The sequence below is a fragment of the Hypanus sabinus genome, chromosome 5 (genome assembly GCF_030144855.1).
Source record: "Hypanus sabinus isolate sHypSab1 chromosome 5, sHypSab1.hap1, whole genome shotgun sequence".
Taxonomy (NCBI): domain Eukaryota; kingdom Metazoa; phylum Chordata; class Chondrichthyes; order Myliobatiformes; family Dasyatidae; genus Hypanus; species Hypanus sabinus.
In genome coordinates this window covers 55,373,119-55,397,012 of record NC_082710.1, presented here as the reverse complement: position 1 = coordinate 55,397,012, position 23,894 = coordinate 55,373,119, and the positions used below count along the sequence as shown (strand labels likewise).

General features: G+C 43.6%; 1 protein-coding gene across 3 annotated transcripts in view; it reads left to right on the top strand.

The window, feature by feature from the left end:
- Positions 1 to 23,894, top strand: part of rfx3 (regulatory factor X, 3 (influences HLA class II expression)) — a 349,057-nt gene that overhangs the window by 92,705 nt on the left and 232,458 nt on the right. The window lies entirely within an intron of this gene.

The window sequence follows — 23,894 nt, the reverse complement described above, 5'->3', positions numbered from 1 at the left end:
AGGACAATCATCAATATCAAAGGCTATTGGCATTAAAATTACTGATTCCGATTAAAATCACTGTTCCAATTTCACTAATTTCTTGTTTTGTTCTCCCTGACGAAGGGAAAATAAACTTCATTGAATGTTTTGGGTTTAAGAAATCACTGCTAAGAATTTTGAATTTCTCTATGATGCTAATTTACTGCACCTTTTAAAAGTGGAATCTGTGGAATGTTGAAAGTAATATTGGCCCTGATAACTTGCTGACCTAAAGAGTTGTAACACTGGAGTCTTTTAACTCCACAGTGTGTGTACATTTTGTTTCTACAGAGAAGTTAGAGGGAGTAATGTTTTGAAGAGATTCTTTGGAAAGCATAATCTCGGGTGTGTGATATACAGAACATGTTGAGGGTGTTGGTGATTGTTATGAGGAGGAGGGGTCTGATGCTGGAGATTTAAAAGGTTTGTTAGGGGAGATTGAATGGCACAGTAGGTGGGGGAGAAGAACTCCTCTGGTCTCAAACAATGCTAGGAAAGATTTCACCTTTTCCATGTGGCAGTCCTTGCCTCTCTTCAGCTAGCTCTCTTGCCTCTCTTCAGTTAGGTCTAAGCATGGGTAACAAATTAATTAGATAACATTGTGAAAATAATTAAGTGAAGCATCTGTCTCTGAGAATTGTTGGTAGCCCACATTCCATGTAGGTTCCATTAAAATCAACATTGAGAAGTTTGGTTTCAGATTGGTTATTTGTGATTTTAACATCGCAGCTCAAACACAGTCATTAGATTGGTTTTTCATTGCCTCTAAAACATGATTTATTTAAGAGATGACAATGTTTTACTTTCTGTGGTTGCATGAGCACAATAAACATTCAGACTTGCCAATCTGATCTATGGTGGTGACAACATTCAGGTTTTCTTAAATCTAGCTAGTAATTCCTGGGTGTTATATAAAAAAAACACGGTAACACAATTCTATGCTATAGTCAATAGTGTATTTTTCTTTACTATAATGTTGCTTGAGAGGATTCATGCGTTAAGTGTAATGTAGCAAACTGCACATTTATTTCTGTTTTGTTTTTCTGTTAGCTAATATTCAGTATTATTTAATTGTATTCATCTTTTATAGCAAAAGGAAATTACATTATTGAGTACAAAAATTTGCTTTGTATTTTAGTTGGATGGAGACTAATGTTAGCCTAAATGGCTCTGTGTCTTTACGGATGACAGCTGCAGATAATTGGCTTTTTTTCTTTAACAAAGAAGGCTAATGGATCTGCACAGGATTTGTTGCTTTTTATCCTATTGTAGTAATAATGTATTTAACCATCATTATTTTAAATTGATTTATTACTAAGCAGCTTATGGCACATACAGAGGAAATGATAAGAAAAGAATGCAAAGTGTCTTTCAGCTGTGCTGGTCATGAATGAACAGTTACCAGTTTCATTTTAATAAAAAGTTATTAAATTTAAATAGTTTTGTTGACATGGATGTAAAATTACATATGATTTTCTACGGGGTACATTGAATTGCTGATTAAGATTTGAAAATATATCATTAAAACTGCAAGTACACAATGAAAAAGTTAGCATTGAAGTATTTCTTTTAGATAGTTCAAGTTTAATTGTTGTTCAACTATACATGAATAGAGCTAAATAAAACAGCGTTACTCTGGAGCCGAGGTGCAAAACATCGTTCCAGGAGTCATACACAGCACAAGGCATACGTAGTCCATATAAGACAGCAGTAAAACACAGTCACACAAAAACAATATATAGTCCAGGTCCATTAATGTCTCAGCAGTCTGCATTTGAACACAATACACCTTCTGCTGAGCAGAACCGACTGCAGCTTAGATGCCCTGTCACACCACCTCTGATGCTCCAGTGGAATGCATGAACTCTGCCTCTCTCCTGGGTGGTTGCAATCAGGCAACACATGCAGTTTGTTCTTGCTACGACTGAGGCCATGCGGCTTTCCTGCTGTCCATGCCCGCTGTTTGCCAAAAACACATTGAGTCGGGTCTTGTGATCACAGAAAAAGAGACTAAGATGTTCACTCATTGTTTGACTGCACACCACCTCTGTGCACCAATTTCTCTCTGTCGCAGGCTGCAGCATTGTTCCCAGCAAGACCAGCTCCTTCAGCTTCTCCGCCAACGACTAATTTGCTAATGGAGTAGACCTGCAGTACTTTAATGTTTAGCTGGATCTTGCGGTTGTTAAAAAAAAGTTTCAAAAAGACAACAACGCCTTTGCAATACACATAAAATGCTGGAGGAACTCAGCGGGCCAGGCACCAGGAGTCCTGATGAACGGTTTTGGCCCAAAGCGTCAACTGCTTACACTTTTCCATAGATGCTACCCGACCTGCTGATGTTACATGTGTTGCTTTGGATTCCAGCATCTGCTGATTGTCTCATGTTTGTATTAGTACCTTTGATTGGCCCTGTGGAAGCTGATGCATCTGAGCATGCGGCCATCTTACCAGAAGATAAGTGCCCACATTAGCATTATTTTGTAATAGTGATTCTGAAAATACTTCCATAAATTTCATGCGAGAGAAAATGTGCAGATGCTGGACATCCAAGCAACACACACAAAATGCTGAAGGAACTCAGCAGACCAGGCAGCATTAATGGAAAAGAGTAAACAGTCGATATTTTGGGCCGAGACCCTTCAACAGGACTGCAAAATGTCTTTCATCTGTGCTGGTCATGAATGAATACTGATGAAGCGTCTTACCGAAACGTCAACTGTTTACTGCTTTCCATAGATGCTACCTGGCCTGCTGAGTTCCTCCAGCATTTTGTGTGTGCTCCATAAATTTCATTAATTATAGTAAAATAAACGACAGCCTTTTGATCACTTTTGTTTTCTCTCAAGTGATACACCAAATAATATAGTACTTTGGGTTGAGTTGTTCTCCAATCTTGGCAATTTACACCCTATCCTCGCTATATGTGTCTTCAGACAATGCGGATCCACAGTTATGTGAGGAACCTTTCTCTACCAACATCTCCTAATATGCGTCCAAAACTCTCAGTTATGCGAGAAGCACTGCTTTCCCACCAATACAAGTCACGTGCGCATACCTCAGTCTCACTGTTGGGACAAGAAGCACCGCTTTCCTGCCAGTACAAGTCAGGTGCGCACGCCTCACAGTCTCACTTCCACCAGTCTCACATTGGTTTTGGCAAGGTGTGGATGTGCGATCTTGGGCACTTAAACTTTTGTTGGTTATACCTATGGTGCACTGATACTGTGCTTGAAATATTTAACTATGCCTCCTAAGCAGCCGATGTCATGTCCTGGGCCATCACTGAGCGGCAGAGAACTGCTTTAATACTTGAAAAAAGTTGGAAATTATAAACAGCGTGGCATCAGTTGAAGGCAACACAGCTCTGGGACGCTACTGCTGGGAACAGAATTTTTGTTCTTTTGTTGCTTGACAATGTACCAGCCCATCCTAAACATTTGAACAGCATTCATCCTAACATAACTGCATTTCCTACCACCTAACACAACATCGCTGATTCAACCACTCGACTAAGGTGTGATGCACATTCAAGGTGTATTTTTTTTACGGCGAACTATCTCTCAGATGCTGCAAGCAACAGACGATTTTGAAAATCCTGGGAGTTTACCAATGGTGAGGGAATGGTGGAAGTTGGAACACTTGGCACAAGTGGACAGGGACCCAAGTTTAGAATGGAGTCAGCGTTTCAGTCGTTCCCTGCCGTCAACCCTTCTTCCCTACAAGCAAATTTATGCTGAAAAACAAAATGCTGCCAAGCAAACAACCCTCACTACTTTCTTCAAACCGGTGTCATCTCCTGCTGCTGGCAGTTCTAAGAGTTCTGTGAGTCTTTCTTCACCCCTTGCTGCGCTTTATATGATCCTGACAACCACAACCATCCACCTTATCCATGTAAAACTGCCCGACACCACAACAACCACTCATCTCCCGGAGTGAACACACTTGCCTCTGTTGGTGAGTACTGTACACCCTAGTATGTTAACTTTCTATGATTTATTACATTGAATATGACCTTAAATTGATGAAATATAATATGAATGTTGCCTTCTGGTACTGCTTTTGTGTCATATTGGTATGAAATTATGAATAAATTATAGATAAAACGTATTTAGGAAGCCCTCTGGAACGCATCCCTGTTTTCTCTATTTAAATAATTATTCACATCATGCATTTTCACATTATGCGTCGACTGCAAGGAACGTATCCCCCGCATATAACGAGGATATGGTGTATTTGCAAATACTTCGTCACCATATGAGAAGACGTCACCAGTGTGCTGTTAATTAGTTCATCAATTCTTTCAATTTTGCTGTGTTTTACTATGACAAATGTATCGTCAACATAAATTTTAGGGTTTATAATTGGCAACACCATCTTTTCTACCACATCGCAACTGAGTTTCCATAGTGATGATTGATGTGTTAAAGGCCAATCATTTGGAGCACTCCACAATTAATAGCACACTGATGATGTCTTCTCATATGGTGACAAAGTGTTTGCAGGTAAAATGCCAAAATTGGAAAACAGCTCAACCCGATCATCGACCACACGAGCTACATATGTTTCAAATTATTTCTATGGAGCATTTTTGACATAGCTACTCTTACCTTATTTTGCTGGTCTACTTGTGTTTAGTATATTTTTGGATGGATTAATACCATGAGATTTTGGTCTCGGCTATGATTTTGAGTGGGAGGAGGGGAAATAGTGAAATTTTAAGTGGGGAAAATAGATTAACTCGTTGGAGTAAGAGGGAAGTCACTAGGTGCATTACCAAGAAAATGCAACAGACAGAAAACATGGAGTGTGTAATGGAAGTCTTACAATAGCTTGATGGGAGGTAGTTGGCTTACTTAGCATTGTGAGTCAGTGAGATTACAGCCAATGTTCATTGACACTTTATTTCTATAAACTGTCAGAGAAATGGGAAAAGGGAGTGAAAAGATGGAAATAATCCATGTGAAATGAGGGGAAAGTGGAAATAGGATTATATTTTCCACTTTGGTACAGTTTTTCTGTGCTTAACCAGTGATCATCACAAATAAATCATGAAAGCAGTTAGAGTGCTGACTTAAGTTGTGCATTCTTTCTTTTTGTCTTATTCATCTTTTGGAAAAGGCAAGCAAAATTATAATCAAATCTAATCCCCCACCAACAGCTTTTATTTGGATGAGTAGAATAGAGAGAAAATATTTGCAATAAATGAGGTGTGTTGGCCTCTATTCAAGGAGCAAAAAAAACCCATAAACAATAAAAGCAGGAGAAGGCCATGTGGCCCCTTGTCTCTATTCTGTCATTCGGTAAAGTCATAGCTGATCGTTTACTGATGCAGTGCTTTGCTGTTCAAGTCATTTATTACTTGACACTATTCTTTTTTAAATTTATACTCCATGATTGACCACAAACCACATATGGAAAGAATGCCAAAAATTTACTATTCTCTTGGTGCAGAAATTACTTCTCATCCTGGTCCTGGACAATTATTTTGAGGCTGTGACTCCTTATTTTGGATACCTCATCTACAAGATAATGGTATTCTTTGTTCTATCTGCCCTGTTATACTTCATAAGAGAAATTTTCACAAATTGTGCTTCTAAATTTGACTAGACTTGGTCAATATTCTATCAATCTATTTTTGCAGCACAATCCATAGACTCAATCTAGCAGATCTTTATTGGACATAAGTATATCTTTCCTTTGGTAGGAAGACCAATATTTTAGGTGTGGTGTCATTAGCACCCTAAGTAATTTCAGTAACACATCTTGAACTCGGACGAACTGATCTCCTAAAGTCATAAAGTTAAATACGAAACATTCTTTTCAACATTTTAAGCAAGATTAGTGTATTATTTTTGTTTTGTACAATTTTAGAGTGAAAAAAAGGAAAGGAGCACCACGCAAAAGTTTGGGCACCCAAAGAGATTTGAGCTCTCAGATAATGTTTACCAAGGTCTCAGACCTTAATTAGATTGTTAGGGCTATGGCTTGTTCACAGTCATCAAGGTGATGCAAATTTCAAAGCTTTATAAATACCCTGACTCCTCAAACCTTGTCCCAACAATCAGCAGCTCCTCTAAGCAGTTGCCTAGCACTCTGAAAATTAAAATAAATGATGCCCACAAAGCAGGAGAAGTCTGTAAGAAGATGGTGAAGCGTTTTCACGTAGCCGTTTCCTCAGTTTGTAATGTAATTAAGACATGGCAGTTAACAGGAACGGTGGAAGTCAAGTTGAGGTCTGGGAGACCAAGAAAACTGCTGGTAGGATTGCTAGAAAGACAAATCAAATCCCTCGTTTGACTGCATAAGACCTTCAGGAAGATTTAGCAGACTCTGGAGTGGTGGTGCACTGTTTTACTGTGCAGCAACACCTGCACAAATATGACCTTCATGGAAGAGTCATCAGAAGAAAACCTTTCCTGCGTCCTCACCACCTCAATGTCAGAAGTTTGCAAAGGAACATCGAAACAAGCCTGATGCATTTTGGAAACAAGTCCTATGGACTGATGACGTTAAAATAGAACTATTTGGTCACAATGAGCTGTTATGTGTGCTGAACAAACCAGATGGAAATGGGGTCCAGAGCTCCCCCCCCCCCCCCCGGAACTATGCTGCTATTCAGAGAGAGAGAGAGGTAGAACAGAGGTAAAGGTATCTGCTACAGATAATAGAAGGGCAGTCGACTGATTTATGTATTAAGGCTTCTTCACTGATTATTTTCTTTTTGCTACAAGGACACTTCTTTGCTCGTTAACCTTCTTGCTGAGCCAGCAGGGAGTGGACTAGTTTGATGGACATGGACATAGTGAGTTGATGGATAGCTGATACCCCGTCAGTGGGAATAAAAGACGGATGAGGGGAGACACCAGCAGATACACCAGTGGACACTGAAAGAGTGTTGTGCACCCACAGGAAGGTGGGGGCTTAGAGGACCGAATCAGGAGATCGGTCACAAAGCTCACAGTATGACAGCAGGGCCGGTGGGGGCTTGAGTGTGTGTCCACTCATGCCAGAGTGACGAGCCCACCACGGAAGAACGGTCTAGCCAGGAACAGAGTGGTCATATCCGAATGACCACATCGGTACAACGGAAGGTTTGCCTGCTGCAGCTGCTTACTTCTCCCTCTCCCTCTCCCTTACCCCCTCTCTCCCTCCCCCCTCTCCCTCTCCCTCTCCCTTCCCCCCTCTCTCCCTTCCCCCCTCTCTCCCTTCCCCCTCTCTCCCTTCCCCCCTCTCCCTTCCCCCCTCTCTCCCTTCCCCCCTCTCTCCCTTCCCCCCTCTCTCCCTTCCCCCCTCTCTCCCTTCCCCCCTCTCTCCCTTCCCCCCTCTCTCCCTTCCCCCCTCTCTCCCTTCCCCCCTCTCTCCCTTCCCCCCTCTCTCCCTTCCCCCCTCTCTCCCTTCCCCCCTCTCTCCCTTCCCCCCTCTCTCCCTTCCCCCCTCTCTCCCTTCCCCCCTCTCTCCCTTCCCCACTCTCTCCCTTCCCCACTCTCTCCCTTCCCCACTCTCTCCCTTCCCCACTCTCTCCCTTCCCCACTCTCTCCCTTCCCCCTCTCTCCCTTCCCCCTCTCTCCCTTCCCACTCTCTCCCTTCCCCCTCTCTCCCTTCCCCCCTCTCTCTTCCCCCTCTCTCTTCCCCCTCTCTCTTCCCCCCTCTCTCTTCCCCCCTCTCTCTTCCCCCCTCTCTCTTCCCCCCTCTCTCTTCCCCCCTCTCTCTTCCCCCCTCTCTCTTCCCCCCTCTCTCTTCCCCCTCTCTCTTCCCCCTCTCTCTTCCCCCTCTCTCTTCCCCCTCTCTCTTCCCCCTCTCTCTTCCCCCTCTCTCTTCCCCCCTCTCTTCCCCCCTCTCTCTTCCCCCCTCTCTCTTCCCCCCTCTCCCTTCCCCCTCTCTCTTCCCCCTCTCTCTTCCCCCTCTCTCTTCCCCTCTCCCCCCTCTCTCTTCCCCCCCTCTCTCTTCCCCCCTCTCTCTTCCCCCTCTCTCTTCCCCCTCTCTCTTCCCCCTCTCTCTTCCCCCCTCTCTCTTCCCTCTCTCTTCCCTCTCTCTTCCCCCTCTCTCTTCCCCCTCTCTCTTCCCCCTCTCTCTTCCCCCTCTCCCTTCCCCCTCTCTCTTCCCCCTCTCTCTTCCCCCTCTCTCTTCCCCTCTCCCCCCTCTCTCTTCCCCTCTCCCCCCTCTCTCTTCCCCCCCTCTCTCTTCCCCCTCTCTCTTCCCCCTCTCTCTTCCCCCTCTCTCTTCCCCCCTCTCTCTTCCCTCTCTCTTCCCCTCTCTCTTCCCCCTCTCTCTTCCCCCTCTCTCTTCCCCCTCTCCCTTCCCCCTCTCTCTTCCCCCTCTCTCTTCCCCCTCTCTCTTCCCCCTCTCTCTTCCCCCTCTCTCTTCCCCCTCTCTCTTCCCCCTCTCTCTTCCCCCTCTCTCTTCCCCCTCTCTCTTCCCCCTCTCTCTTCCCCCTCTCTCTTCCCCCTCTCTCTTCCCCCTCTCTCTTCCCCCTCTCTCTTCCCCTCTCTCTTCCCCCTCTCTCTTCCCCCTCTCTCTTCCCCCTCTCTCTTCCCCCTCTCTCTTCCCCCTCTCTCTTCCCCCTCTCTCTTCCCCCCTCTCTCTTCCCCCCTCTCTCTTCCCCCCTCTCTCTTCCCCCCTCTCTCTTCCCCCCTCTCTCTTCCCCCCTCTCTCTTCCCCCCTCTCTCTTCCCCCCTCTCTCTTCCCCCCTCTCTCTTCCCCCCTCTCTCTTCCCCCCTCTCTCTTCCCCCCTCTCTCTTCCCCCTCTCTCTTCCCCCTCTCTCTTCCCCCTCTCTCTTCCCCCCTCTCTCTTCCCCCCTCTCTCTTCCCCCCTCTCTCTTCCCCCCTCTCTCTTCCCCCTCTCTCTTCCCCCCTCTCTCTTCCCCCTCTCTCTTCCCCCCTCTCTCTTCCCCCTCTCTCTTCCCCCTCTCTCTTCCCCCTCTCTCTTCCCCCTCTCTCTTCCCCCCCTCTCTCTTCCCCCCTCTCTCTTCCCCCCTCTCTCTTCCCCCTCTCTCTTCCCCCCTCTCTCTTCCCCCCCTCTCTCTTCCCCCCCTCTCTCTTCCCCCCCTCTCTCTTCCCCCCCCTCTCTCTTCCCCCCCACTCTCTTCCCCCCCTCTCTCTCCCCCCCTCTAACCTTGCAGCACAACAACAGCTACCTCAGCACGAACTGAACTGAACTCTATATTCTCTTATGACAATTCATTTACCCCTAGACTTTGATAGCTTGTTTATTACTGTTATTATTCCTACACTTACGTTTTTATTATTACTAACCTGTTTTATATGTATATTTGCATTTTTGATACTGTATTGCTTAGTTTACTAATAAACACTTTTAGTTACAGTGCCACCAGAGTCCAACGTATCCTTCCATTTCTGCTGGTCGGTTAACTCAGTTACGGGGTACATAACAAATTGGGGGCTTGTCCGGGAGTTGATTACAAAATTGGGGGGGGGGGGCAGTGAATCAGGGTAGAATTCCCTCATCTGATCTGGTTGCTTGGAAAACTAGAAAAGAAAACCAGCAGAGATGGAGATTGAGAAATTTATAAAGGGACCGACTTCAGAGGCATTAGAGGATGTCAGAAAGTTGGAATTGTTGAGTATAGCGAGACAGTTGAATCTCTCGGCGGTTAAGCTGGCGATGCGGAAGTCGGCGACACAGAGAGCAATATCCGCGCATTATGTATCCCAGAACGTGTTCCTGGTAGAGGTGTTGGAGCTGTTCCCTGAGAGTAAACCAGAAGTGGGTGAGCTCCAGCTTCAGTTGAAAAAATTAAAGTTGGCTGAGGAAGAAAAGAAAAGGGAGCATGAGCTCAGGATAAGGAAGCTGGAGTGGGAAGAGGCTGAAAAGGAGAGGGAAGAAGCTGAAAGGCAGAAGGAAGAAAGGGAGAGAGAGAGAGGTAATTTGAGCTGGAAAAAGAAAGGTTAAAGGCATCGAGCGGAGAGGACCAGGAAGCAGACCCAAACAAGGGCTTCAAGATTGGTCAGGAGGTTAACTTGGTACCCCCATTCAAGGAGATGGATGTTGATAGGTATTTTCTCCATTTTGAGAAAGTAGCTATGAATCAGGACTGGCCTAAGAGGAAGTGGGCTGTTCTGTTACAGAGTGTACTTAGGGGGAAGGCTCAGCAAGCTTATTCGGCATTGTCTATGGAGGAGGCCAAAGATTATGATGAAGTAAAAAGGGCTATACTGAGGAGTTATGAGTTGATTCCAGAGGCGTACTGGCAGAAGTTCCGGGATTTGAGAAAGCCGTGGGACTGCACGTATTTAGAGTTTGCCCGTGAGATGCAAATGTATTGAGTGTTGGTGCGCCTCGAAAGGGGTCACTGGAGATTATGACAAACTGCCACTGCTAATGCTGATTGAGCAGTTCAAAGGTTATGTTCCTGAAAGTATGCAGACCTATCTAGAAGAGGAGGCAGAGACTCTGTCTGCGACTGCCAAGTTAGCAGACGAGTATGCCTTAACCCACAAGACAAAATTTCCCCCAAGTAAGAGCTACCAGAGAGGGAGTAGAGACGGTAGAGAAAGCCCACAGGCTATGTCAGAGAATAAGCCGGGGCCTACCGGAAAAGGCAAGAAGGAAGAAAAGCAGGCTGGCAAGAAGTTTCCCAGCTTTACATGTTATAGTTGTGGGAAAGCTGGTCACATAGTATCTAAGTGCATGGCTCCGAAGAAGGAGACAGGGAAAGGAAAGACGATAACCCCGACTGGTTGCATTGAGCCGGTCAGCAGACCGATGAGGAAGGCAAGGTTAGATAGAGCCCAAGAGGAGCATGAGAAGTTTATTTCGGAAGGGATGGTATCTGTGAAGAAGGAGAAACTCCAGTTCCAGTGCGAATCTGGAGCGATACTGGGGCTGGTCAGTCATTGAGCCTAAGGAAGGTGTTGGAATTCGGTACTGAGACTGGGGAGGTAAATGTGATAAAAGGTATCAGAAAAAGGACTGAGGCCGAACCTTTGCACAAGATATTTCTGAAAAGTGACCTGGTATCTGGACCAGTCGAAATAGGGGTGTGGTCTGAACTACCGATGGACAGTGTGGACATCCTACTCGGTAGTGATCTTGCAGGTGGGGATGTGTATTCAGCAGTGAAGCTGATGAGCAAGCCTGTAAGTGCTGGGGACTTGCCCATATATTCCAAGATTTATCCCGCCTGCGCAGTAACGCAGCATGTCTAGAAATGCAGCTGTGATAGGAACCAGTTTAAATGAGTCCGGCGTTGATTTAGCTGAGACGTTTTTACCAGTCTTGTATCAGAGGGGGTTACTGGATGAGGAGGAAAAGGATAGTGGGTTTAAGGAGAGTAAAGGAGAAGAAGTGGATTTACCATTAACGAGGAAGGAATTTATGGAGGCACAGAGCCAAGATGAGAAACAGATGTGGCAGCTAGAAGGTCCAGGGTTGGACACTGGTGATTTATGTAGCTTGAAAGAGCTGGTTGTCGTTGAAGAATTTAAGTGTGTTCCCGATGATATAAGTGCAGTCCTAGATGAAAAGGATGCCACTACCTTGAGGGAGTCTGCTGGGTTAGCAGACGAGGTTGTTTTAACCCGCAAGGTTGGTGTTACTCCAGAGGAGAGTTGCCCAGAGAGTAACTGGGAGGATCAGGGAAACTTGGAATTTGAAAGGGGGACTGGTATTGAAAGCCTAGGAGAGGCAGATGTCCTGTTGGCCTGTGTGCAGGTTGTGGAAGTACCTGTGGATGCACAGTGTACTGAGCCTTGTGATGAAGCTTAGGAAAAGTCTGAGGGGTTTGACTTGGTTAAAAAGGAATGCAGTCCTTTTGGGTCAGATGGACTTGGTTCAGTGAAGAAAGGGTTAACCCTGGCACCAGTAGAAAGTGGGGATTCTCAGTCACTTGTGTTAAAAGTTAATGATTAGATGAAAGCTGGTGATGTGAATATTATTGAAGGAAAAGCGAAAAGTATTGTTCCTAGACTTTTGAATAAGGAAAATTTAAAGTCTGGAATGGTTTTAGAAGTAGTAACCATGCTGAAGGGTCAGTGGTTTGGTAACAAGGTGCCTGCGAATCAATTACAGTTTATTTTGAAATTTAAGGATAAACAACATGGTGATGTTTTTCAAGTATGTGATGTGGAGAGGCAGAACTTAAAGTGTTGTTTTGACCAAGAGGGATCACCTGCAGGTGTTAAACTGGAAACTAATAGAATTAAAGATCCTGAAGATAAAATTAATGACCTGCTTAAAAGTAATAAGTTGTCTGGAAATTCAGCAAATGGGCTTAGTTTGGAAAACATTAGTGATAAGCTATCCCCTGTGAAGGGGGTCTGTAAAGGCCTAATCTGGGCTGGTGAGACAGCTAACCACGTGAGAGTTAAGTGGAAAAGAGGCAAGGGTGGACGGACCAAATGCTACTTTGAATAACAGGATCAGGTTTTGCGGGAATTTCACTTTATTTTTGACAAAGTTTGTGAAAGATAAAGAGAATGTCATGGTAGATTGATTGACTGAATGTTAAGTTTAAAAGTGAAATGTAGATTAGTATTTGTGTACACTTTTGTAATGTGTTACATGGTAATCACACATGTATTGGTTCACACTTTGTAATATACACCTAAGCTAAGAATTAATTCCACTGTAGAAAAAGAATCACTGTCACTTATCCTGGCGTTACAGCATTTTGAGGTCTACATTTGTTCTGCACAGAAACCATTGATAGTTTATACTGATCACAACCCCTCAGTATTTTTGACTAACATGAAGAATAAAAATAGACAGTTATTAAGTTGGAGTCTGTTGTTACAAGAAATTGATATTAAAATACAACATGTAAAGGGGACTGACAGTGTAATTGCTGATTGTTTATGCAGGTGTTAATTTGAAATCATATCTGTGTTACTCTGTTGATTAATGACCACTTCTGTATTATATTAGATTCTGTAATGTGCCTTATTAGTTAATTGTCACCCTGGTGAAAATTCCGTGAAGGGTGGGGGTGTTATGTGTGCTGATCGAACCAGATGGGGTCCAGGGCTATTTCTGCCCCGCCCCACCCCGGGAACTATGGAGAGAGAGGGAGAGAGAGAGAGGACTGATTTATGTATTATAGCTTCTTCACTGATTATTTTCTTTTTGCTACAAGGACGCTTCTTTGCTCGTTAACCTTCTTGCTGAGACAGCAGGGAGTGGACTAGTTTGATGGACATGGACATAGTGAGTTGATGGATAGCTGATACCCCGTCAGTGGGGATAAAAGATGGATCTGGGGAGACACCATCAGATACACCAGTGGACACTGAAAGAGTGTTGTGCACCCACAGGAAGGTGGGGACTTAGAGGACCGAATCAGGAGATCGGTCACAAAGCTCACAGTTTGACGGCGGGGCCGGTGGGGGCTTGAGTGTGTGTCCACTCATGCCAGAGTGACGAGCCCACCACGGAAAAACGGTCTAGCCGGGAACAGGGTGGTCATATCCGAATGACCACATCGGTACAACGGAACAAGAAGATAACGGAAGGTTTGCCTGCTGCAGCTGCTCACATCTCACTCACGCGCTCTCTCTCTCTCTCTCTCTCTCTCTCTCTCCAACATAGCAACACAACAACAACCACCTCAGCACGAACTGAACAGAACTCTATATTTTCTTATGACAATTCATTTACCCCTAGACTTTGATAGAGCTTGTTTATTACTGTTGATTATTATTCCTACACTTCTGTTTTTATTATTGCTAACCTGTTTTATATGTATATTTGCATTTTTGATACTGTATTGCTTAGTTTACTAATAAACATTTTTAGTTACAGTACCACCAGAGTCCAACGTATCCTTCCATTTCTGCTGGTCGGTTAACTCAGTTATGGGGTACGTAACAGAGCAAAGGTGTGTTTGGAGAAAAAGGGTGCAGAATTTCATGAAAGGAACACCTCCTCTCCAACTGTTAAGCACGGGGGTGGATCGATCATGCTTTGGGCTTGTGTTGCAGCCAGTGGCATGGGGAACATTTCACTGGTAGAAGGAAGAATGAATTCAATTAAATACCAGCAAATTCTAGAAGCAAACATCACACCATCTGTAAAAAAAAAAGCTGAAAAAAAAGAGGATGAGTTCTTCAACAGGATAATGATCCTAAACACACCTCAAAATCCACAATGGACTACCTCAAGAGGCGCAAGCTGAAGGTTTTGCCATGGACCTCACAATCCTCTGACCTAAACATCTTTGAAAATCTGTGGATAGACCTCAAAAGAGCAGTGCATGTAAGATGGCCCAAGAATCTCACAGAACTAGAAGCCTTTTGGAAGGAAGAATGGACAAGACCCCCAAACAACAATTGAAAGACCCTAAGCTCGCTACAGAAAGCATTTACAAGCTGTGCCAGAGGGGGTGTTACTAAGTACCGACCATGCAGGGTGCCCAAACTTTTGCTTTGGGCCCTTTTCCTTTTTTGTTACTTTGAAACTGTAAAAGATGGAAATAAAAAAGTAATCTTGCTTAAAATATTAAAGAAATGTGTCATCTTTAACTTGATGCCTTTTGGAAATCGGGTCATCTTTTACTCACTTAGCTATTCACAGTAACATAAATTTTGACCGGGGTGCCCAAACATTTGCATGCCACTGTATGTAGCGCCTGACATTACTACTTGGAATTCCCACCAGTCATTTCTTCTCTCTTGCTGTTTCTTAGGTCCACTTGTACAGGCTCCACATCTGTATTCTGAGCTAATATCATTTTTTTGTTCATGCATTTATTACATTCCTTTAATATCAGTGCTGCACCACTTTTTCCATTTGCCTGAATGAATTCAAAGCAGTCACAAAGGAACATGATTGCTACTTCTCAGGTGAAAGTTGGTTTCCTCTGTATCCTGTACCTTTTTTTAATGATTGGCAGTGCAGCGATTCTCCAGTAAAGAATAAATGTATTAAAATTAATGTTAGTTTTCATATTTTTGTATGTAATATTAGAAGAGCACTTTACTATGATGTTTTAATGTGACTATATGAACTGTGATCAGACAGTAATTTTTGTCTAAAATTAAACAGCACTTGTGAAAAAAAATAGCAGTTTATATTAATATTAATTTCAATGATAATGGTTAGCGCTATTGGCCAATGTAAGCAACTTCTGATCTTAATCGAATCATGGATGTTTTGGTCATGGAGTGCATATTAAACGTTTCAAGCCACCTGAAGGGAATTTTTTTTTGTTGTAACAAATTATATTGCCAAACCAATAAACAAATGGCATGTGCTTAAGAAGTGTCAACATACTAAACACTCTTGTTTCCTCCAGAACTAAATAATAGTAGTATGATAATATTTATGACAAGCCAGTTTGCATCTGCAGCTTAGAAAGTGAGAAAGGAACATTTTTAGTTTACATGTGTTAAATCAAGAACAAGGATAGTTATTGCATAAAAAAAGCATTTCAAATTGTGTTGCCTTTTGACAACATGATATTGGAGATAGGGGTATGAATTGTTTGTCTCTGCTTTTAATATATTAGTTGCAACAATTTTGCCGGATTTATTGACACCATACAACACGTAAAAGAGGTTTTTGGTCTAACTGGTTAACGCCAACTTAGATTCCCATCTAACTTAGTCTCATGTGCCCATGCTTGACCCAGATCTCTGTAACTGTTCTTACCCGTACACCTGTCCAAGTGCCTTTCAAAAATGCTGTTAATACATCACCTCAAATACGTCCCCTTGACAGTTCATTCCATATACTGTCCACCCTCAGGATGGAAAAAGTTGCCTCTTAATGTAAACCTGTGCTCTCTAGTTCTTGATTCCCTAACACTTGGAAAAATACTGTGCACATTGATTTTATCTATGCCCCTCATGATTTTATATACCTCATTCTTCTGCACTCCAGTGAAAATATCCACAAGCTGTTCAACTTCTCTCCATTACTCAGTCCCTTGAAACACAGCATCATCCTCGTAAATCACATGTGCATTCTTTCCAGTTTCATGACACCTTTCTTGTAGCAGACCAAAACTAAACGCAGTAGTCCAAATGCAGCCTCACCAACATTTTGTATGAATGCAGCATACTCGATGATCTGACTGATGCCAAAAGTCATCTTCACCATCCACTCTATTTGTAGAGTAACTTTCAAGGAGCCACACTGCTACATCTCTCTGTTCTACAATGCTCCGCAGACAGTAACTATTGACAGTGAATGTTCTAACCTCGTACTTATCAAATTAAACTCCATTTTCCATTCCTCAGCCCATTTACTCAGTTTATCAAGATCCCTCTGTTAAATCCTGATAACTATCTTCACTGTCAATGACACTACCCATTTTAGTGTCAGCTGCTAATTTACTAACCATGATATATCCCATTTAAGATGGCAGTCCTAAAGTTGTGCGACAGCTTACTGCTAGTTCAGAAGGCAAGAAATATGACTGAAAACATTACTGGTAACAAATTTTCTGAAGTAAATTTTGGTCAACTTTCAGAATCAGAATCAGGTTTATTATCACCGGCATATGTCATGAAATTTGTAACTGAACAGCAGCAGTTCAATGCAATATATAATATAGAAGAAAAATAATAATAGATAAATAAATCTTATATTCTGTATACTTTATACAATATAGGTATATTGAATAGATTAAAAATGGTACAAAAAACGGAAATACTTATATTTTTTTAAATAAGTGAGGTGGTGTCTAAGTCTTCAATGTCCATTTAGGAATCGGATGGCAGAAGGGAGCTGTTCCTGAATCGCTGAGTATGTGCCTTTAGGCTTCTGTACCTCCTACCTGATGGTAACAGTGTGAAAAAGGGCATGCCCTGAGTTCTAGAAGTCCTTAATAATGGACACTGCCTTTCTGAGACACTGCTCCTTGAAGATGTCCTGGGTACTTTGTGGGCTAGTACCCAAGATGGAGCTGACTAAATTTATAACACTCTGCAGCTTCTTTCGGTCCTGTGCAGTAAATTAGTGGTCTTCTGATTGGGAAGTCGAGGATCCAATGGCAGAGGGAGGTACAGAGGCCCAGGTTCTGCAGCTTCTCAATCAGGAGTGTGGAAATGATGGTATTAAATGCTGAGCTATAGTTGATGAGCTGCATCCTGACGTAGGTGTTTGTGTTGTCCAGGTGGTCTAAAGCCATGTGGATAGCCGTTCAGATTGCGTCTGCCGTTGACCTATTGAGGTGATAGACAAATTGCAATGGATCTAGTTCCTTGCTGAGGCAGGAGCTCAGTCTAGTCATGACCAACCTCTCAAAGCATTTCATCACTATAGATGTGAGTGCTACTGGCAATAGTCATTAAGCCAGCTCATGTTATTCTTCTTGGGTACTGGTATAATTGTTGCCTTTTTGAAGCAAGTGGGAACTTCTGCCCGTAGCAGTGAGAGGTTGAAAATGTCCTTGAATACTCCCGCCAGTTGGTTGGCACAAGTTTTCAGAGCCTTACCAGGTACTCCATTGGGACCTTCTGCCTTGAGAAGATTCGTTCTCTTTAAAGACAGTCTAACATCGGCCTCTAAGACATGGATCATAAGGTCATCAAGTGCAGGGATCTTCACAGCTGTAGTTGTATTCTCCTTTTCAAAGCATACATAGAAGGTGTTGAGTTCATCTGATAGTGAAGCATTCTATTGGGTTTCTTTCGTAGGAAGTAATGTCTTGCAAGTCCTGCCAGAGTTGTCATGCAACCGACATCGCCTCCAACCTCATTCAAAATTGTCTCTTCACCCTTGAAGTAGTGCTCTGCAAATCATACCTGGTTTTCTGGTACAGGCCTGGGTCGCCAGACTTGAATGCCACAGATCTAGCCTTTAGCAGATGACGTATCTCCTGGTTTATCCACAGCTTTTGGCTTAGGAATGTGCAATAGGTCTTTGTAGGCACACATTCATTCGCAGGTTTTAATAAAGTCGGTAACAACTGCAGCAAACTCATCCAGGTTCGAAGATGAATTCTTGAATACAGTCCAGTCCACAGATTCAATGCAGTCCTGTAGGCGCTCCTGTTCTCCCCTTGTTCATACCTTCTTGGTCCTCACTACTGGTTTTGCAGTCTCTATCATCACAAACAATGAAAAAGTAAAGACAAAGCTGATTCGAAGGATGAGCCATACTGGTGTATCGCAAAGCCTAAGTGCATAGTGTTCAAGATGGGGATGGAGTTGGTATCACTGTCGCTATTGGAGTGAACGATTTAGGGAAGAGTTGATATTGAAGAGTTTCGATGCCTGTCCACCTAACCTAGGCTCAAGGTTGGATCGCTCCAAGCGCACAGCCAATTTGGTGAGATCAAAAGCTGCTTTGGGCTGTGTAGCCCAAGCATGTATCTGTGCGGGGAATTAGGTCCTGGCACGAGGCGGTTCTTGGTGCTTTGGCAATTTAAGTGCCGGTCCAGATGGACTGGAAAGCTTGAGTGTTGGGACTGGGGGCGAGGGTTGGACTGATTTCACTCGCTCTTCCGCAATGTTCATTTCTCTCTCTGTGGCATTGAGGTTGTGGACTGCTCCAGCACTGCCGTCTTTGTGAGCTTCATGCTGTTTTTGCCCCACTAATACGATGAACTGAAATCGGGGCTTGGGCCTACTCTGGCTGCTCTGGGGAGGGGATCAAAGGACTCGATTTTATTCGAAATGCTGTCGTTAGTGTGAAGTGTGTGTGTATATGTGTTTTCCCCCTCGACGCAGTGTTTATATATTTTTTTCAATTGGGCTATTCTGTTTTTTGCTTTGTGGCAGCCTGTCAGCAAACAGATCTCAAGGTGTATAATTTATACAATATTTGAAAATAAATATAGTTTGAATCTTCGAATGCCTTACACATTCTCTTCCAAGTCATTGATATGGATGAAAAATAGCAATATTCCTAGCACACCACTAGTCATGAGCTTCCAGTCTGAGCAGCAGCCTTCCAGCATCACCTTCTGTTTCCTACATCAAGCCAATTGTGTATCTAATTAGCTATCTCTCTGGACCCCATGCAGTCTAACTTTGTGTAGTGTTAAGCATGCAAAATCATAGCAAAAGGTTTACTGAAGTCCATACAGACTGCATCTACCATCTGACAAAATGCCTTATTGCCAGACCTCACCTGCAGGTACCAAGACCTCGCCTGGCTGGCGTGAGAGGGGCCCTCCCAGTCCGATCCCTTCTGTATGCCTGGAACATCGTCTCCACACCCTTCTGCCCACGGGTGGACTGCAGAGAGGAGGAGTTGGTGACCCACCTCTTTGCACACTGTGGGTTCGCGGAGAAGGTGCGGAGGAGGATGAAAGGGACAGTGTCGCGGTTCATCCCCAGCAGCTGTGTAACAGAGGACTCTCTGATCTATGGGCTGTTCCTGGGGACGCACACCGAGACCAACATCCGGTGCTGCTGGCAGATCATCAACTCAGTCAAAGACACTCTTTGGTCGGCCCGAAACTTGATGGTCTGCCAGCACACGGAGATGTCCGTGGGGGAATGCTGCCGACTGGCACCTTCTCGGCTGCAGGAGTACGTGCTGAGGGACGCACTCAAACTCGGTGCAGCCACCGCAAGGGCCCGGTGGGGAAGGGCCACAGTCTAGGGTCCTTCTCCCAGGGGAGTTGAGGGGTGGGGGGTTGGGGGTATACCCCTGAATGTAAATATGAAAGAACAAAGTGCCACGTGGGTGGCAAATCATTAGAACTTTGAAAATGTAAGGTCAGTAATGGTACCAACTGTAAAGAATTGAAAGTCTTTGAATGGTTATTGTATATAATTTTATTTTAGAATAAAGTATATTTTGTTTTATATTAAAAAAATTTTAAAAATCTACCACACTGCCCTCATGATCTTTTCATTTACTTCTTCAAAACTTAACACACACAAAGCTGTGATGACCTCCTCTTTCCTCCAAATATGTATATATTGTATCTCTCAAAATCCCCTCTAGTAACTTACCTACCACCAGTGTTAAGATTCCTAGTTTATTGTTCCCAGAGTTCTCTTTGGAGCCCTTAAATAAAGCACAACAGTAGTCACCAAGGAGTCTTCTGATAGTTTACCCACAGCTACCAATTTTTTCTCCAGCTTCCAACAATGTTCCTGGATAATCATGATCAAACTAGACACATTGATGAAGGTAGAGCCATAGATGTAGTGTATATGAATTTCAGCAAGGCATTTGATAAGGAACCCCATGCAAGGCTTATTGAGAAAGTAAGGAAGCATGGGATCCAAGGAGACATTGCTTTGTGGATCCAGAAGGCAAAGAGAGGTTGTAGATGGGTCATTCTGCATGGAGGTTGGTGACCAGTGGTGTGCCTCAGGGATCTGTTCTGAAAGGGTGGGGAAAGGAAGAAAGCAGCAGTAATAGGAGACTCTATAGTTAGGGGGTCAGACAGGCGATTCTGTTGGACGCAAGAAAGAAACATGGATGGCCGTTTACCTCCCAGGTGCCAGGGTCTGGGATGTTTCTGATCACTTCTATGACATTCTGAAGTGGGAAAGGTGAACAACCAGAGGTCATGGTACATATTGGTACCAATGACATAGGTAGGAAAAGGGAGGAGGTGCTGAAAATAGACTACAGGGAGTTAGGAAGGAAGTTGAGAAGCAGGACCTCAAAGTTCGTAATCTCTGGATTACTGCCGGTGACAGTGAGTATAGGAATAGAAGGAGGTGGAGGATAAATGTGTGGCTGAGAGATTGGAGCAGGGGGCAGGGATTCAGATTTCTTCTGGGGCAGGCGTGACCAGTACAAAATGGACGGGTTGCACTTGAATCCGAGAGGGACCAATATCCTGGTAGGGAGGTTTGCTGAGGCTATTGGGGAGAATTTAAACTTGAATTGCTGGGGGGTGGGAACCAAACTGAAGAGACGGAGGAAGGGGCTGTTGGCCCTTTCATATTCTGCATAGAGGTTGGTGACCAGTGGTGTGCCTCAGGGATCTGTTCTGTGACTCCTTCTCTTCGTGATTTTTATAAGTGATATGGATGAGGAAGTGGAGGGATGGGTTAGTAAATTTGCTGATGACACAAAGTTTAGGGATGTTGTGGGTAGTGTGGAGGGCTGTCAGTGTTTACAGCAGGACATAGAATGCAAAACTGTGCTGAGAAGTGGCAGATGGAGTTCAATCCATTTAAATGTGAGATGGTTAATTTTGGTAGGTCAAATATGATGGCAGAATATAATATTAATAGTAAGACTCTTGGCAGTGAGAGGATCAGAATCCATAGGACACTCGAAGTTGCTGCACACGTTGGCTCTGTGGTTAAGAAAGCATATGGTACATTGGCCTTCATCAACCGTGGGATTGAGTTCAAGAGCTGAGAGGTAATGTTACAGTTGCATAGGACCCTGGTCAGGCCCCACTTGGAGAACTGCTCAGTTCTGGTCACCTCACTACAGAAAGGATGTGGAAACTATAGAAAGGATGCAGAGGAGATTTACAAGGATGTTGCCTGGATTGGGGAGCGTGCCTTATGAGAATATGTTGAGTGAACTCAGCCTTATCTCTTTGGTGCAGCAGAGGATGAGAGGTGACCTGATAGAGGTGTGTAAGATCATGAGAGGCATTGATCGTGTGGAAAGTCAGAGGCTTTTTCCCAGAGCTGAAATGGCTAACACGAGAGGACACAGTTTTAAGGTGATTGGAAGTAGGTACAGCGGAGATGTCAGGAGTAAGTTTTTTACGCAGAGAGTGGTGAGTGCGTGAATTGGGCTGCCAGTGATGGTGGTGGAGGCGGATGCGATAGGGTCTTTTTCGAGAATCGTGAATAGGTTCATGGAGTTTAGAAAAATAGAGGGCTATGGGTAATCTTACGTAATTTCTAAGTAAGTACATGTTCGGCACAGCATTGTGGGCCGAAGGGCCTGTATTGTGCTGTAGGTTTTCTGTGTTTTTCCATGTTTCATGTTCTTAGTATTATTTATTTACTTAGTTTTTTTATTTGCAGTTTGTTGTCTTTTGCATATTGGTTGTCAGTTTTCGCTGTATTTCCTTATTCTGCTGTGAATGCTTGCAAGAAAATGAATCTCATGGTAATTATATTGTGACATATATGTACTTTGATAATATATTTGCTTTCAATTTCAACTTTATACTTATAAAGTCTCTGAACTCCCTTTATCATTCTCTGCCAAAGCTACTCATGCTCCCTATTTGCTCCTCTAATTTCCATTCTTGAGTATACATTTCCCTCACCTAAACTCCAATGGCTCACTTGATCCCAGGTACATATATCTGACTAATACCTCTTTATTTTTCTTTACAAAAGCATGAGTAATCCCTCATCATCTAGGGTTCCCTGCTCTTGCCCGTCTTCCCTTCACTGTAACAGGAATATGTGGATTTTGAACTCTCTCCTTTAAAAGCCTACTTGCTAGACACCCCTTGGCCTGCAACCTATTCATGTCAACTTTTGCAAGTTCTTGTCTGATACTGTTAAAATTTGCCTTGATCGAATTTAAACCTGACTTGCCTTTTCCCATAAATTATTTTTTGAATAATAAAACAAGTTCAAATTCAAGTTTATTGTCAATCACCCATACGCATGTGTACTGCCAAATGAAACACTGCTCCTCTGGACCAAGGTGCACAGCACAGTACATATAAACTCACACATACAACACATAAAGCAATACTACCACCAATAAATTAACAAATAATAAAATATATTCCAGAAGATTGGCATTTAGCATTGGAATAATTTATGACATGTTTAAAAAGTAAACAGGGTTAACACTACTGATGTTTCATACATGATAAGACCTGGGTGGTGGCAGCGAATTCAGTAGTCTCACAGCTTGGGGAAAGAAGCTGTTCCCCATTGTTCCCCAATTTTTGTCCTAATGGTATGGTACCTCCGTTGTAGGGTCATGGGGTCTTATGGTCAGATACCTTGAAATTCCTGCAACATCAGGAAGAGACGCTGTTGTTGACGCGCAGGATGGACTTGTAGTCTGTTTTTGTCTGAATGCCCTGCCACATGTGCACCTGTCTCTGGAGTCACAGAAATGGCTGTATATTCTCTATGAATAATCACATTTTACCTTCCTAAAGGCATGAAAAGTTCTTACTAACCATTTTGTTCCCTAAACTGAAGGCACCATCCCAATCTCTCAGCTTTGCCTGGACATCTGTCAACCATGGCTTCTTATTTGCCCTGACAGAGATGTGTTTGATAACGGTGATGTCCTCAGCACACTTTTCTATATAGCCAGTCATATATAGAGATGGTCGTAAGTAGCCACTTCCATCAACGTGTGGAAATTTGCAAGTGCTGGAAATCCAAGCAACAACAGGAAATGGTGGAGGAATTCTGCAGGCCTGGCAGCATCTGGGAAAAGAGTACTCTTTTCCTCGATGCTGACTGCCCTGCTGAGTTCCTCCAGCATTTTGTGTGTGTTCCATCAACATGTTCCTGTCTGTGTTGTCAAGCCAGTCCTGTATTGATGAGGTTGCACCTTCAGGTCAGGGCTTGTCTCCCATTGAACTGGTTTAATCAGTGGTCTGTATACAGGAATTACCATAATAGATAAGTAATTAGAGTTTCCAAGGTGCGTGCATGAAGCCTCACTCATCCATCCCTCAGTAATTTCATTTTGGACCATTACAATGATAATCTCCTTATTCAGAAATGCAACTCCCCCTCTTTCTTTCATCTTTCTCCTACCCCTTTCACCTGTCCCCTAGAAGATTTAACTGTAATGGCAAATAATATCCTAGTCCGATGTTGGTATTTGATTTTTATTATTATTTAGTGATACAGAACAGAATAGGCTTGTCCAGCTTTTTGAGCCACCCCAGCAACTCTTGATTAAACCCAATTAACCCTAAGCTAATCACAGGACAATTTACATTGACCAATTATCCTACTAACCAATATGTCTTTGAACTGTGAGAGGAAACTGGAGCATCCAGAAAAACCCCCACATATTCCACAGGGAGAAGGTAAAACTC